The sequence below is a fragment of the Triticum dicoccoides genome, chromosome 6B (assembly GCF_002162155.2).
Source record: "Triticum dicoccoides isolate Atlit2015 ecotype Zavitan chromosome 6B, WEW_v2.0, whole genome shotgun sequence".
NCBI classification, from domain to species: domain Eukaryota; kingdom Viridiplantae; phylum Streptophyta; class Magnoliopsida; order Poales; family Poaceae; genus Triticum; species Triticum dicoccoides.
This window is the reverse complement of record NC_041391.1, coordinates 289,597,954-289,609,590: the sequence shown is the minus strand read 5'-3', so window position 1 is coordinate 289,609,590 and position 11,637 is coordinate 289,597,954. Positions and strand designations below refer to the sequence as shown.

The 11,637-nt window shown below is 45.1% G+C and overlaps 1 long non-coding RNA gene across 2 annotated transcripts; it reads left to right on the top strand.

Moving 5' to 3' along the window:
• The first annotated feature begins 7,601 nt into the window (after positions 1–7,601).
• LOC119325010 lies at positions 7,602–10,013 on the top strand. 2 transcript variants are annotated; one of them, XR_005157268.1, is made up of 4 exons: positions 7,602–7,803; positions 7,958–8,113; positions 8,195–8,385; positions 8,479–10,013. It is a non-coding gene; the product is annotated as an uncharacterized LOC119325010 (long non-coding RNA). The 2 variants fall into 2 exon arrangements; XR_005157269.1 differs by having other exon boundaries at positions 7,602–7,835.
• The last annotated feature ends 1,624 nt before the right edge of the window (positions 10,014–11,637 follow it).

Below are 11,637 nucleotides of genomic sequence, written 5' to 3'. Positions count from 1 at the left end.
GGTTTGATATCTAGAACATCAAGTAAAAGGTCGGACTTCGGGAACACAAAAATCCATAAGGAACAACTTCTGGAGAAAATCCTATGAGATCCTTATGGGGATGTGGCCAACTTCCTCAAACAAGATACTACAATAATAGGTCCTCCAGTTGGGTGTGTTGGCCACGACATCCACTTTACCGGTTACGGAGAGGCCAATATTATATTTCTTGGAAAATGTTCCGACCATCACATCTGCCTGAGATTCAGATCTGGTTGGTGTCAGAATATTCTAGACTCATCAAGTCTATAAGGGAAATGAAAGTTTGCAACACAAATCGACGAGATGACATTGCGAGATTCCCAGGGAATGAACTACAATAGCAAGCTCCAAAACATGAGCTAGTTCTGCTACATACATGTGGACACACCGTCGCAGACAAGGATGACCACGTAGTAGTCTTATAATAAAACACTACCGGGTTCGGGTGGGGAAACCATCATTGCGGATAACAAAGTCCTTGCATAAGTCATATGATTAGCTCTTATGAAGGAATTCCTTTTCCTGGAACAAATCAGTTAGTGGCTTTGTGTGCTAGGGATACCCACAGAATGAAGATGATCGGTCTATCAGACCATGGAATACTTCACACGTGCATGACTGACTTGGGATGATTTCAGAGGAAGTTAAAACAACTTTTCTCAAATTCACGGCAGCAACTTGCATCAAATGCACGTGAATTAGAGGAGGTCACATCTTTCATCCGAACATATACTTCACAAACGGGTCATGAAGATAATGCTTATGGAAGTTTCCAATACTAGCTGGATGTTCAACACGAATCATGGAGGAGATAAGGATGTTGTTGATGGACTCAACAACAACTCATCCTGGTTTCCATGAAGATGGAATTCCATAATTATGGGAACAAGTGATAGCATTGGTCAGACCAAAGATATAATGGTGTATGCTCGAGGAAACAACCACTAGTAAGACAACATTATGAATATCGTTGGTTCTGATTTGATTAGACGATAGCCCATACTCAAACCAAAGATTAGATAATATAATAGATCCAATAATTGACCACGAGGATCAATCGATGAAGATATCATCTTTCTTCAACACACACACAGAGAATATCCATTAAGATGAACTAAGTCGGCAAGCTTTTATCTTCCAACTCTCCAAGTTATTGTTTAGCTTAACCAACTAGCTCGGGGTATCTGACACAGATTCTTGGAGAAGGGGTGGTTCATAGAGAAGCCAACTTGATCACGAGCTTAACATAGTGGTCAACTGACAACCTGGTGATACTTCCGAGAAGACATTTAGAAAATCACGAACCACCGATATGTTACTAGACTCGGGAGCAATCTTGCTTTTCAGGGCAAGATGATATGAGCAAATAAGCAAGGATTGGCACTATCCTAACTCGTTGATCGAAAAGTGCACTGAAAATAAGGACTAGGTAGCACGATCCACCTTAGGGTGATGATTCAATAACCAACATGCTAGGAATGAGGTTATTGTCCACTTAACTACCGAGCGACAGAGTTGCTAGGAGTATAGATTTCACACCTCACGGTTCACTTGTCGGTGTTCCGGTTGCAACAACACGGGAACCAAGAAATGAATAATAAGGGCGAGGGGTATCACTGTATCGAAATTTCATAGAATGGGGTGCAATTCCCATGACATTCTTGATATAGAGATGGTAATACTCCAGGGTAGAACAGAAAAAAGCCGGATTGGCATTTTGATATGCGGATTACAACTGCTTTGACCCAATCCTGGATATAGATGAGGTTCTGGAGTTTGTTTCTCCTAGTCATTTCGGAATAGAATGGCTTGATGAACCCCAAGAGTAGTAGGCATCGCTAAACACAAGTGCACGACTACTCCTGACTATCAATTGATAGACGTGGGTCGGAATACAACTAAAGAGGGACAACTCAAAGGAACATATGATTTTTTGAGTCGTGGATGCATAGATTAGTATGTCGAGCAAAGCTCAACATATTTCTTCCGGATAACCCATGTGGAAGGGTAGAACTGGCAGAGTAACAACATAGAATGGAGAACTCGTCAAGAGCACTCTGGTTGCGATCTTTCGGTTCGGTGAGGAACTGCTGCCATAGATAGTCCATGGTATTTGGAAGAACGATATACCATGAACCTCGAGGGATATCGCAAAGGTTACTAATAACCTAAAGGAACAAGCAACACTATCAACATGAAGTAAGTAGGGTGAATCTGGGTACGAGAACCCAGGAATAGAATGCCTACTAACTAAATGGCATCACGAGATGCTTTCGAGAATGATGGCCAGAATCATCACACTAGGAACACAAAACATGGCTAGATTACTAGATGATACTCTAGACACCTAGAGTCATAATAATAGCTCCAACCTATATACCGAGGAAAAGAAGTGCCTCAGCACACTAGCTAGTGTGGTTAAACTGTCCAAAGGAACTTCGGAGTGGTAAGAAAGAATTTGCAAATGCATCAGATTGTTTAGTAACCTGGGATGACTGGGATAGCATAACTGCTGTAAATGCTCGAAAAGATTTGAAACATACTGCAAAAATGGTGGCATAACCACTCAGAATCACAATATCAAGGTACCGAGACCAACTATGAACATACAGAAGATAGTAGGAACTGAGCTGAAGCTTAGAATCATCAATCCTATAGGTCTACAGATTAGTAACACGTGATCCTGATAGAAAGAAGAGAGAGCCTAGTTCCTTAACCCCGTAGGAAAGATAAGACGACTCAGATCAGAAGGGCATAAGGTATAAGGAGTAAAAAGAGCCTTACGTTCCCAACCACAATCAATGCCCTTATATAACTTAAGAATTTCTAGATCAACTTCGACCAGTTTGGCTTGGTAATCCTACAGGCAGTCAGGCTCTGATACCAAAGTTGTCAGGACCCGGATCCTATGTCACACCGATCTAGCATGTAACGCCTCATATCACTTTGCGGCCTCACGCACGTTATTCCCACGGGTGTTGCCTTACCAGGCCCGGGACCGTTTGCGCCTTTTGGCTCATGTATATGATAGTGTCGCTAGCATCCATATGACAAAGAACCCAGGCTGACATGGCTAGTCGTGAACCCAAAGTGGCGCTAACTTACAGGGACAAGCATACATTACCCAGCCATGAACGTGTCGGCCATCAGCGAGTGAATCCAGGCTATAGCACCTGGGCTAGTAGGACTCCAGTAATCCGGGCTGTAGCAGGCTAACAAGACTCCGGTAGACACCGCGTGACATTTCCCCAACAGGACAGACACAGGAATGAAGAAGGACACATGCGGGCCAGCCTAAGTGTTCCGGAGCAGTAGCAAGCTACTAGGGCTCGGTGCAAGCACTAGGAGACATTTCCCGGTAAGATAGGCCACCAAGGATAACCAACCAGATAGTCAGATCCCACACATACCAAGCATTTCAATACCATACACACAATATGCTCGATATGTGCAAATACAACATGGCTTCACAACATGGCTCTACAACTCAAGTACTTTATTCAATAGGCTCCGAGGAGCGAGATATTACAAACATGAGTCTCGTGACCCAACAATTAGAGCATACAAGTCAAAGCACAAGCGGAAGCTTAACATGTCCGGGTGCAGACATCTATAAATGAAAAAGGCTAAGAAGCCTGACTATCTACCAGATCCTGCCGAGGGCACAAGATCGTAGCTGAAGTAACAAGCTAAACGTCGAAGTCCACGTGGAACTACTAGCGAGACTGAAGTCTCTCTGCAAAAACATAAATTAAGCAAACATGAGTACAAATGTACCCAGCAAGACTTACATCAGAACTAACTACATATGCATCATTATCAACAAAGGGATTGTAGGGTTTAACTGCAGCAAGCCAACTTTGACTCGGTGGCTATCCTGAACTACGACTGCAAGTAACTCTTTTGGGGTGGCGCACACGAGTCCACATATTCACCATATCAATACACCGCTATGGATCCGCTCCCGTCTCCCTACAAGAACGCCATCCATAGCACTCACGCTTATCTAGCGTATTTTAGAGTATCCACTTTCACTTGTCTATGAACTATATAGGCAACCCAGAGGTCCTTTACCGCGTACGCGGCTATTCGAATAGATGATGTTAACCCTACAGGGGTGTACTTCTTCACACACGCTCTCACCCTTACCGCCGTTTACACGACATGTACTCGGCAACCTTCAAGCGGAAGCCCAACGAGGGTGTCGGGAATGGCCTACCTAAACAGTCAAGTCTCTAGTCCAGGTTTATCGCCTATTCAGGTTCCATCCGCAGGGAGTCCGGCCGAGGTTTCCACATACGTCCCCGAATGATGTGTACAGGGTACCGCGACACCAAATGGGCGCCCTGCATACCCGGCCACGTGCCTACCGCATCACAGCCCAGACCTCGGGTCAGCGCTGCGCACGGCCTCCAGCATACTACAAACACCAAAAACTACTTGCAACTCCTGGACAGAGGAAAAGGGTGATTAAGAATCTGAGAGGGTCCATTGGTTCGGGCCCAATGCGTGGTAGTAACTGTTAATGGATCACAAACACGGAACTCAGTTCCTGAGGACGGCTTCAACGAGACAACCCACCATGTACTCCTACATGGCCTCTCACCGCTACCTTTACCAAATATGATGCATGATCATGACATGGCAAAATGAGTGTGTTGGGCTAATGCAACTACAAACAGGGTGGTTTGAGTTATTTTGAACCCAAGGTTCAAGTTCAAACTCAAACTATGACTTTATAAAGTGCATTATCATGTTTTTATATAAACAACAGGTTTAAGTTGCTTTAACATGCGTGAAACTAGTTCAGCTGGATAGTTTAGATTTTTCTGATCATTTTTCATATATAACTTATTGCATTTGGAGTTACAGATAATTTTCTATGAATTTTAGAAGTTTAAGGCATTTTCTGGAATTTCCTGAATAAGATTAAATTCAGAAAAAGGTTAACTGTGTCAGCATGATGTCGGGGTGACGTCAGCAGGTCAAAGGTGCCAACCCAGGTCAAACCTGACCGTTGGGACCCACATGTCAGTGTAACAACTAACTAACAGAGTTAGTTAGTGTTAGGTTAGCACTAACCTAGGTTAATTAGGGCCTGGGCCCACTGGTCAGTGAGTCAACTAATTAACTAAGTTAATTAGCGCTAACTAAACTAACACCTAAACTAAACAAGGGCATGGTCCAGCATCAGTGACCCTAGGGGGGGTCAAACCCCATGTCAAACAAGGTCAAACCCACCGGCGTTGAGTCGCCGGCGAGGCCAGACGCGGCGAAGCACGTCGGAAATCCTCCTCCGGCGACCAAATGTCCGGCGGAGGGCATCTACGTGCTGCTGGCGAACTCGCGCATCGAGTGAAGCAAGCGGTGTGCACGAGGGTGGCCGGAGATGACGCCGGCGTCGAGCCAGGTTGCGGCCGGAGTCTGGGCGTGCACCGAAAGAGGGCTACGGAGCACGAGTGACGATCTGGTGGGTGTGCTCGGCTCCTGGGAGTGCACTGAGTGTAGCGGTGGGATTGGACATGTTCTTGCACGGCCGTAGTCGCGGTGGCGACATGACCGGCGGCGAGGAGCTATCGGCTCCGATGGCCATGATGGTTATATGGCACGGGCTAGCATGGGGAGAGAGGGGGAAGGGGGCAGGGGCACACGGCGAATCTAGCAGAGCCAACGGCGAGGCCAGGGAGAGACTGGAGCTCGCGAATCCCTGTTGAGTTTGCCGGCGGCCAGAGGTTGAAGATGATGTCGGGGACGACGCTGCAGGGCTTCTGGCAGGGCACAACTCGGTGGGGTTGGAAGAGGTGGTCGAGGCAGAGCTTCTGAACGCTTCTGAGAGGTGAGGCAGTGGCTGTGGCCACGACAACAGCAAGCGGCGGCTATGATGGCGCTCGACGCGGGTGAGAGAGAGGAAGTAGAGGAGAGGAGGGCCACGGGAAGAGTGAGAAAGAGGTCGAGGGGGTTCGGGCATCTCCGTGGCGTCGTCCAGGCGCATCAGGGAGGGGCCAGGCAGCAGGGAGTGCTACGTCTCGAGCTTGCGTTGGTTTTCCTTGAAGAGGAAAGGGTGATGTAGCAATAGCAGCGTAAGTATTTTCCTCAGTTTTTGAGAACCAAGGTATCAATCCAGTAGGAGGCTCCTCAAAAGTCCCACGCACCTACACAAACAAACAAAGAACTCGCAACCAATGCAATAAAGGGGTTGTCAATCCCTTCACGGCCACTTGCGAAAGTGAGATCTGATAGAGATAGTATGATAAGATAAATATATTTTTGGTATTTTGTAATATAGATTGAAAAAGTAAAGATGCAAATAAAAGTAGATGGAAAGCTTATATGATAAAAGATAGACCCTCGGGGCCATAGGTTTCACTAGTGGCTTCTCTTAAGATAGCATAAGTATTACGGTGGACGAACAAATTACTGTCGAGCAATCTATTATATATAAAAAGTATTTGATGGATTAACCAGAAAAATAGAAATAGGCTAGAAATTACCACAATAATTAGAAACATCTAACCTTTAATTTTCTACATCTAAAATTCACAACCGTTAGATTAACTTTAAAGTTAAAGAAATTACCCACCAATGCCATCCTTAAAATCAGCCCATGTAGATGAAGTTTCCACAACCCTTCACATGAAAAAAATATTCCATAACCCTTTGATTGGTCTAACTACCAAGAGATATATACTCTGTAGATTATATCTCTACTACCTAAAAGAAACGTAGCGTTCCCTCTCCCCTCTTAAGTCGTCTGTCGTTCATCGAGCATTCTGCTCCTCTTCAGCGTGCACATGGGCCAAGCCCAGCAAAATCGCGCCAGCCCACATGTCCCCCGCACGTTCTGTTCCCGTCGCAACGATCAGGCGCGCTAGGTTTGCGTCGTCGCCAGCACCAGCCCACCCCTCGCCTCCTCTACCGCACCTCGCCCTTCTCTGTCGGACCTCCCCGCCGTCGATCTCTGGTCCGCCGTCACCATCTGGACCCCTCCCCACACCCCGCCAGCATGCCGCCAGACGCCCTCCTCGCCCACGCGCGGCGGCCTCTCTCATCCCACGGCTGCGCTTGCCCCTGTCCTCGCCGGCGTCGCAGCCTCAGGACAGGTAGACCCCAACTCCATCGCCTGCGGCAACAGGTCTTTCCTCCACCGCCTTGGGCCAAGGAGACAAGCCGCCTCCTCCTCTCGTGACGCACCACCCTGCACCAGCCTGTATGTTGGTTACTTACACTATTTTTAATTCAATTGACTTTTTTCAATGCAGATTATTGAAGCTCTTATGAAGTGGCGATTGACTAGAACCAGGGGCAAGCTGAGGATTTGTCTGCTTGAACAATAGAGATTGCTTGGATTAAGTGGGGGTGAAGATGTTCTTGTTGTCTATATCTTCTCTACTACCTAAAAGAAACGTAGCGTTCCCTCTCCCCTCTTACGTCGTCTGTCGTTCGTCGAGCATTCTGCTCCTCTTCGGCGTGCACATGGGCCAAGCCCAGCAAAATCGCGCCAGCCCACATGTCCCCCGCACGTTCTGTTCCCGTCGCAACGATCAGGCGCGCTAGGTTTGCGTCGTCGCCAGCACCAGCCCACCCCTCGCCTCCTCTGCCGCACCTCGCCCTTCTCTGTCGGACCTCGCCGCCGTCGATCTCTGGTCCGCCGTCACCATCTGGACCCCTCCCCACACCCCGCCAGCACGCCGCCAGACGCCCTCCTCGCCCACGCGCGGCGGCCTCTCTCATCCCACGGCTGCGCTTGCCCCTGTCCTCGCCGGCGTCGCAGCCTCAGGACAGGTAGACCCCAACTCCATCGCCTGCGGCAACAGGTCTTTCCTCCACCGCCTTGGGCCAAGGAGACAACCGCCTCCTCTCGTGACGCACCACCCTGCACCAGCCTGTATGTTGGTTACTTACACTATTTTTAATTCAATTGACTTTTTCAATGCAGATTATTGAAGCTCTTATGAAGTGGCGATTGACTAGAACCAGGGGCAAGCTGAGGATTTGTCTGCTTGAACAATAGAGATTGCTTGGATTAAGTGGGGGTGAAGATGTTCTTGTTGTCTATATCTGAAATGAAAAACCTGATGAAGATCCTTCCGAGGTAAGGTTATCTTTGACTGTTCCTTCTTTGATCTCTTTTCCCGTCTCCTTATATTCATTTCTTAGTTCTATTTTTGGGTAGGCGTCAGATGTGCCTCTTCTCGCACTGAACAGGGCCATCAGCAGAGCAATCAAACAAGCGACACTGCAGTAGGAAAAACAATGATACATGGCAATCTCCCAGTGTGCGCGCCCAGTATAATGTGAAAATGGTAGTAGCTTCTTGTTCTTCAGAAAGTAAATGTAAACATCTGTTGTAAGATTTCAGCACAGGTAAGATTTTGATGTGAGATAGTAGTTGTGTTATATTTATAAAACAAGGTTCTGTACTTAGTCTAATGATTCGTGCCTCACAACTGAATCCAGGTAAAGGCAACAGCTGCTAGCTGCTCCACCAGAGGTGCAAAAACAAGCTTAATCCTTTGCCGAAAACAATTGTACCAAGCACTAAGGCAGGTGTGAAGCCAGTAGTCAATGGGTCATCTCCATACTCCAGGTTCAGCACTAATTACTATAGATTAGTATGGTATTGCCGAAAACAATAGTACCAAGCACTAACACAATCACCTGAGTATATTACATGGGTATAGCACTGATTACTATTTGATTAGCATCAATTTCTACAGGTTTTGAATGTAAGATATTCAAAGTCGGGCTGTAATCTCATTGGGTTCGTTGCTTATCATCAATGGGGACTGCATGTTTTCAACAGACCATTTTTATCCCATATCCAATAGTTCAGATGACAAATAGACACTGCTTTACTCAAACTATTTTGTATGGGCGTGTTCCTTTATTACGTTGGAACTTGGAAGCGGTATGTTGGTGTTGAATTTGTGACACTAAAAGTTGTACTACTTGCTAATGATACCAGGTGGTATCTTGAGAATGTGTTATTTTCTTGAAATAATCACCATTATTTTGTCACTTGGTCTATATCTTAAAAGATGGAGCACATATTGGCATACACTAGAACATAGTAACAGGCTTGCCGATCAAAACATCTGTTGTCGGCTTGTTCATCTTGTATATTAGTTAAAACCAGATGGACAGTGAGTCTGAAATACATAATAGTTTTTTTCATCGTTGCAAAATATTATATTGCTTTAAACAATGTGTGTATATACATTGTTTTACATGGCTGCCAAACACTCCGTCCAAATAAAACACAATCAATCTACGTATTATATTGCAACCCCAAAAAAATCGCTAGATGTGCATTTGAAGGTGGTAGAAATCTTGGACCGGGGAGGAGGAGATAAATTGATGAAGGAGAAAAAGAAGAAGAAAATAAATAAATGAAACAAGAATAAAATGTATAAATTTGACATGATTAGTGTCGGACCACTAGAATTTTATGCTCCTTGTCCTTCTAATTTTATGCTCCCGTTGCAACGCACGGGCAAATACCTAGTAGATCTAAAAACAAGAGATATAGATTATACACCACAAAACATTATAGCTTGCACGATCAAGACAAAACAAGTGACGAGGAGAAAACCCCCGATGACCTCGCATATGCCTATGCCGCCGTCGCCGGCGCCGTCGCAGAGTTGATCGCCTCGCACCCTCATCCGACCGTAGGAGCCTCCACCCTTGCATATGCAGTTCAGCAGCCTCTGTTTTGCCGCCGCCGCCGCCTCCGTGCAGTTCGTCTAGCTACCCTTGGCCGATCTTCCGATTCTCTTATGCATGCACTTCAACGGCTTTGCGTTTCATGCACAGATCGAAGGAGCACTCATTGTCACACGTGCATGCATCATCCTTGTATCTCTATGGAAAGGAGCTAGGTACGAATCAAAATATTACTTGCCTGTTGCCGCTCGAGCATGCAAGCTATGATTTTTCAGACCTGCACATGTGCATGCATCATCCTCATGTACCTAGGAGAGCTAGGTACAAGACTTTTGCCTCTTTTGACAAGTGCATGCATGCAATATCTACAAGATTAATCATAGAATTTCCTTATGCACACAACTCAGAGCTACGTACTGGTATGTGATAGATATATTTTTAGAACTACTTCATTTATGAAATCTCTATATATTTTTATTAGTGTCAGCAATGTAAAACTAGAGTTGTTTATCTATCATTGTGATGTATATGTGGCAATGCGCAAGATATATATGTCGCATGATGTGATGTTTACTATGGTTTTTTCCTCAACAAAACTGAGTTCCGAGAAAATTTGTTGGACTGTGCTAGCTAATAGGAGGAAACAACTGGTATACTCGAAAATCACAAGAGCCAACTGGTGATTAGAAATTCATAGGAAGGAAGTCTTTTGTAGATAAAGTGTTCTGCACTAAACATTAGTATAACATTTTGCATTGGCTACCCATTATGGCTTACGACCTTCAAACATGAGGATTTTGTTGTCTGTATTTGTGCCCATTCTAGAATATTTGGTTAACCGAAGTTCATTCTTATAACAATTTTTTATAGTAGTTTCCTCTAAAGTTTCCCACCGGAAGTGAAGGTATTTCACACCCTCCTTTGCGTATCTCATTATCATATACTCCATCCATTACGTATTAGTTGTTGGTTATTTAGCACAGCTTTGTATGCTGTATTGGTGCTGACGGTGCAGCATTGGCCTAAACTACAGCCGTGCTTGGTTGCTAGCTAGGATGTTGATGCAAGGTATGCATAGATATTCTCCAATTCAGTCTGCATACTTAAGGATGCATTCCTTTGCATGTTACTATTCTGCAATTTCAATTTAAATATATGTTGATGCATTACCATGTCCAAGTCTGCAAGCATCCCTAGAAAAAATAAGACCAACCCTGCATGCATCCCTCAAAAGAAAAAGTTCAAAGTCTGCATGCAAAGGTATGCATGGATATTGTCATATCCCAAATTTCCAATCTATGTATGCATGGTCCATGTTTGCATGTGGATATTACTATTCCCAATACCGATCTACATACATGCTGATGCATTAGTCCAAGTCTACATGTTGTTATTGCTAAGAATGGTTTGCAGCTCAGTGTAACCGAAACAGACTGTGACATTGGATACTCACGGCATCCTCGCTGCCGATGACACTCGGCACCTAAAGAGGCAACAGAGTTGAGGAACCAATGAAATAAGCAGGTCAAGGGACGAGCCAGCAACATAAGCGCGACTGCGCGGGCACGGTAGGGGAACGACCCTAGTGATTTTCTACCAAGCTCTTCTATAGCAGCGCTTTCATGATCCTAAGCACGAGGTTTGGTTCACCTAACATGAACCTATTAATTATCTACTAATGGTGTTCGTATAATTAAATAATTGCAGATGTATGATTCATTTTAGATCACATGGTGTTTTGATCTACATATGCTCAATTGCTTGGCGTTCTTGCATAGCACCTCAATTGGTTTTAAAAAATGATTTTATTTTTAGTTACACATGCTCAATTGTTTGGTGTCCCGGTAATTTACTAATTACAGATGACATGGTTAGTGTTATGCCCTAGCTTCAAAATGACTTAGCTTGGAATCTTACAGCAACAATAAGGATGTGTTGTCTAGGTATTTG